This window comes from Aotus nancymaae, unplaced genomic scaffold (assembly GCF_030222135.1).
Source record: "Aotus nancymaae isolate 86718 unplaced genomic scaffold, 86718_ANA_hifiasm-v0.15.2.pri h1tg000057l, whole genome shotgun sequence".
NCBI lineage: Eukaryota > Metazoa > Chordata > Mammalia > Primates > Aotidae > Aotus > Aotus nancymaae.
This window is the reverse complement of record NW_026988471.1, coordinates 32,592,145-32,598,005: the sequence shown is the minus strand read 5'-3', so window position 1 is coordinate 32,598,005 and position 5,861 is coordinate 32,592,145. Positions and strand designations below refer to the sequence as shown.

The window sequence follows — 5,861 nt, the reverse complement described above, 5'->3', positions numbered from 1 at the left end:
AGCTGTGATTTTATAGAGCTATGAAGAAAGACAAAATCCATAAAACATATCATACACTTTTATAGCTTAAAGATATACCTCTCAGAAAGGTGAACCAAATATTTACAAACAAGCCTATCTCATTGTCTTTTCTTTCTTCAGACTGCCTTTTTTTTCACAATATAGTAATTCCCCAGATATTTGGAGGTCAGATTCCAGTAGCTTTTGGGGTATCTGAGCATGACTGGAATTTCCTTATTAGGAGGAAAATATTCTGAGCACTGTTGTCTAATGTCTGCTGAGTAGAGGCAGCCCTGAGCTGAGGGTAGGTAAAACTGCCATCCCCCTGGGGAATTTCTTTGAATCTGCTGTGATTCTGGAGGCTGCCCAATTCAAAAAAATAAAAAGAAAAATGTTTTAAATTGCCAAACCCCCTACTCACTGAAGCAGGACAAAAAGAGATAGGACCAGAGATCATAAAAGCAAGAGTTGGGAGGTTTTTCTTTCCAAATAGACAAGCAACCTCTCTTCTGGAATCAGCACTCACTTTGGGGCCTTCTTCTGCTGAATCTTTGATCTTTTGGCCTCTGAACTGTGTCTATTCAATTCGATGGAAATTTATTTAACAACACTATAATCCAGGCATTGGAGAGATAATGAGGCCCCTCAGGAGTTTATTGACTAGGAGAGAAACAGATAAGCAAACAGATGATTCCAATGCAATCTATTATGAGTCAAACAGAAGCGGGCACCAGCTGTGGTGGAGGATGGGGATGAGATTAACCCTGTTGGAGAGTGATGGGGTTGTGGAGATATTATGGAAGGGTTCTCAGAAGAGCTGATGCTTCAACATAATTGAATTGATGTATTATGATTTATTAAATACTAACATTTTATGTCTATTAATGAGATTGAAGTATATATATATATATATATATAAACAACTTAATTAGAACAAATAATGCTTGTTTTCTCATAGAATCACATAAGGAAACATTACCTACAAGAAATCACACACCTTGACCCTATCGTCACCATGGAGAGGTCTCTGATTCCTTCTCCTTCTATCCCTTCAAAGGATTCCTGCCCTGGAGGGGAGATAGATCAGAAAATGTGATTAGAATAATGTGGGAGATAAAATAAAGTGACAGGTAACAAGAGGAAAAGAAGATTATACTTTCTTTTTCCCGACTTCAGACTTTCCATCTGCAGCAACATACACTGGAGAAAGAAAGATGATTTCACTTAAAATCAAGATGAAACTTTTGTCTATGACACGGGACTGGAAAGCATCTTTGGTTATCGGAAAATTATGAGAAAAGTTAGGGGAATGGCATTAAATTTTATAGAAGGGCAAGGAAAGGACTAGTTCCTGACTGGGTACAGTGTCTCATGTCTGTGATTCCATCAGTTTGTGAGGCTAAAGGGCGGGGGGCGGTGGGGCGATTGTTTGAAGCCAGGAGTTCCAGATCAGCCTGGTCAACATAATGAGACCCTGTCTTTATTTTTAAAATAAAAGAAAAGAAAAGAACTAGTGCCACAGAATAATAAAAGGGGAATAGTACACATAATTAAATTGCTCATGATTTAACTCCAAAGCAGAGCTAGTTCAACATAAGAAATGAGGCTAAGTCAAGGAGAAGTAGTAGGGAGAAGACAAGGAGAAGGAGAAAGAGGAAGAGGAGGAGAAGAAGGAGGAGGAGGAGGAGGAGGGGTAGGAGGGGAAGGAGGGGAAGGAGGAGGAGAAGAAGAAAGAAGACATAACATAATGACATTATGCTAAGTGAAACACAAAAGGAGGAATAGTGTATGATTCCACTTATGTGAGTATGAGAGTTAAATATTTTTTTACCTTTGTTTCTGTAGAGACGGGTCTCACTATTATTGGCCAGGCTGGTCTCAAACTCCTGGCCTCAAGCAATCCTTCTGCCTCACCTGAATCACAGGGATTACAGGATGAGGATGATTAATTGTATATGTTGGCATCAGTTCTTCCCTGGGTCTCCAGCCTGCTGGGCTTGCCAGCCTCCACAATTACATAAGCCAATTACTGAAAATAAGCTAGTCACTCTCTCTCTCTCTCTCTCTCTCTCTCTCTCTCTCTCAATCTCTGTCTCTATATGTGTATTTGTGTGTGTATAATGTATGTGTACACACACACATACACACACACACACAGCCTCTATTGGTTCTGTTTCTCTAGAGAACCCTAACTACTATAATGAAGTACCTAGAGGGGTCAAAATCAAGGAGACAGAAAGTTGAACAGTAGTTGCCAATGGCTAGGGCAAGGGGGAATACAGAGTTATTGTTTAATGGTCAGAGTTTTAGTTTTGCAAAATGAAGAGAGTTCTGGGGATGCGTAGTAGTGATTGCAGCACAAAAATATTGATGTGCTTAATGCCACTGAAGTGTACACTTAAAAATGGTTAGGGCAGTAAATTTTATGTTACATGCATTTTACCACAATTTAAAAAACAAACAAAAGACAAACAAAAAACAGGTAAAAGGGCATTGTCACACTTAAGTACATGAAGCCAGAGACTGGAAAAGACTACCAAAAGCAGACCAGGGAATGAGAAAAGACTCACAACCAAGTCACATAATTGTGACATTCCAGAACATCAAGGTTAGAGAGGAGGGTATGAAAGCTTTCAGAAAGAAAAAACATAAGCATGTAAAAGGTCATTTTGTTTGAAATACACAGAAAGAAAACAGAGAAACAAAGAGACTTAGTATCCATGCAACACAGATCCAAAGGTGTGACAAAGAGTATTCCCAGAGGATGGCTGTGCAACAGGCTAAGAATGCCCACTTTCACCACTGTTATTCAATAAAATACCGTGGGAGGCTGAGGCGGGCAGATCATGAGGTCAGGAGTTTGAGACCAACCTGACCAACATGGTGAAACCCTGTCTCTACTAAAAATACAAAAATTAGCCAGGTGTGGTGACAAATGCCTGCAATTCCAGCTACTCAGGAGGCTGAGGAAGGAGAATCACTTGAACCCGGGAAGCAGAGGTTGCAGTGAGCCGAGATCACGCCACTGCACTCCAGCCTGGGCAACAGAGCAAGACTCATCTCAAAACAACAATAAACAAAAAACAACTACAAAAACAAAGTACTGGAAGTCCTAGCTAGAGCAATCAGACAAGAGAAAAAAACAAAGGGCATCCATATTGGGAAGGAAGAAGTCAAATTATCCTTGTTTACAAAAGACATAATCGTTTTTTCTTTGAGACAGAGTCTTGCACTGTCACTGGGCTGGAGTGCAGTGGAGAGATCTCTGCTCGGCTCAAGTGATTCTCCTGCCTCAGCCTCCCGAGTTGCTGGGACTAAAGGAGTCCGCCACCACACCCAGATTTTTTTTTCTTTTTTTGAGACAGAGTCTTGCTCTGCCACCCAGGCTAGAATGCAGTGGCACAATCTTGGCTCACTGCAAACTCCACCTCCTGGGTTCAAGTGATTCTCCTGCCTCAGCCTCCTGAGTAGCTGGGATTACAGGCATGCGCCACCATGCCTGGCTAATTTTTGTATTTTTACTAAGGATAGGGTTTCACCATCATGGCCAGGCTGTTCTCAAACTCCTGACCTCATGATCCACATGCCTTGGCCTCCCCAAGTGCTGGGATTATAGGCGTGAGCCACCACATGCAGCAGACATAATCTTATATTTGGAAAAACCTAAGGATGCCACCAAAAAACTTAGAACTGATAAATAAAATCAGTAATGTTGCAAGATACAAAATCAATATACAAAAATCAGTAGCATTTCTATATGCCAACAGTGAGCAATCTGAAAAAAATCAAAAAAGCAATCTTATTTATAATAACCACAAAAAAATTAAATACTTTGTGAGCAACCAAAGAAATGAAAGATTTCTACAATGAAATTCATAAAACACTGATGAAAGAAATTGAAGAGGACACACACAAAAATAAAATATATTCTATGTTCATGGATTGGAAGAATCAATATTGGTAAAATGTTCATACCACCCAAAGCAATCTACAGATTCAATACAATCCCCATCAAAATACCAATAACATTCTCCATAGAAATAGAAAAAACAATCCTAAAGTGTATATGAAATCACAAAAGACCCAGAATAGTCAAAGTTGTCCTGAGGAAAAAAAACCAACAACAACAAAGCCTGGAAGAACCACATTACCTGACTTCAAGTTATACTACAGAGCTATACTAAACCAAACTGCAAGACACTGGCAGAAAAATAGACACAAAGATCAATGAAACAGAATAAAGAACCCAGAAACAAATCCACACACCTACAGTGAACTCACTTTCTGCAAATGTGCCAAGAACACACATTGGAGAAAAGACAGTCTCTTCAATAATTGGTGCTGGGAAAATTGGATATCCATATGCAGAAGAATGAAACTAGACCCCTATTCCTCACTATACACAAAAATAAAATCAAAATGGATTAAAGACTTAAATCTAAAACCTCAAACTATGAAACTACCATAAGAAAACTTTGGATAAACTCTCCAGGACATTGGTCTGGGCACAGATTTCTTGAGTAATACTCCACAAGCACAAGCAACCAAAGCAAACATGGACAAATGGGATTGTATCAAGTTAAAAATCTTCTGCACAGTAAGGAAAATAACAATATGAAGAGACAACCCACAGAAAGGGGGAAAATATTTGCAAACTACCCATCTGACAAGGAATTAATAACCAGAATGTATAAGGAACTCAAACAACTCTATAAGAAAAAACCTAATAATTCAATTTAAAAATGGGTAAAAGATTTGAATAGACATTTCTCAAAAAAGACATACAAATGTCAAACAAGCATATGGTAAGGTGCTCAGCATCACTGATCATCAGAGAATGCAAATCAAAATTACAATCTCGCCCCAGTTAAAATGGTTTTTATCCAAAAGTCAGGCAATAACAAATGCTGGCAAAGATGTGGAGAAAAGGGAACCCTCATACACTGTTAGCGGGGATGTAAATTAGTACAACCACTATGGACAACAGTGTGGAGGTTCCTCAAAAAGCTAGAAATAGAGCTACCATACGATCCAGCAATCCCACTGCTGGGTATATATCCAAAAGAAAGAAAATCAGTATATCGAAGAGATATCTGCACTCCCATGTTTGTTGTAGCACTTTTCACAATAGCCATGATTGGAAGCAACTTAAGTGTTCATCAACAGATGAATGGATAGAGAAAATGTGGTACTTATAACAATGAAATAATATTCAGCTATAAAGAATGAGATCCAGTCACTTGCAACAACATTGATGAAACTGGAGGTCATTATGTTAAGTGAAATAAGCCAGGCACAGTGAGACATCACATGTTCTCATTTATTTATGGAATCTAAAGATCAAAACAATTTGAACTCATGGAGATAGAGAGAGAAGGACGGTTACCAGAGGCTGGGAAGGATGGTAGAGGAGGGGGTGAAAGATAGGTGGGGATGGTTAATGGCCACCCAAAAAATAGAAAAAATGAATAATATCAGCTTTGCACAGTAGCAGTATCATAGCCAATGAGGTTTATCCGAGGCGTGATTATTGCTAATTGAAAACTTTTCCCAATACTCCGCTGTGACGACTTGCAATACAGTCGGCACTGGCAATTTTTTACAATCTCTATGGAGACTGATTTTTATAAAAAAAAAAAAAAAGAAAGAAAAAGAAAAAATGAATAAGATCTAGTATTTGATAGCACAACAGAGAGGCTATAGTTAATAATAATTTAATTGTATATTTTTAAATAACTAAAGTATAATTGGATTGTTTGGAACAGAAAGAATAAAGGCTTGAGAGGATGGATACCCCATTTTACATGATGTGATTATTACATGTTGCATACCTGTACCAAAATATCTCAGGTACCCCATAA

General features: G+C 38.6%; 1 non-coding gene across 1 annotated transcript; it reads left to right on the top strand.

The window, feature by feature from the left end:
* Window positions 1-5,476: 5,476 nt before the first annotated feature.
* LOC135269872 (U4 spliceosomal RNA) lies at window positions 5,477-5,617 on the top strand. Its single transcript, XR_010338111.1, has one exon. It is a non-coding gene; the product is annotated as a U4 spliceosomal RNA (small nuclear RNA).
* Window positions 5,618-5,861: the final 244 nt, after the last annotated feature.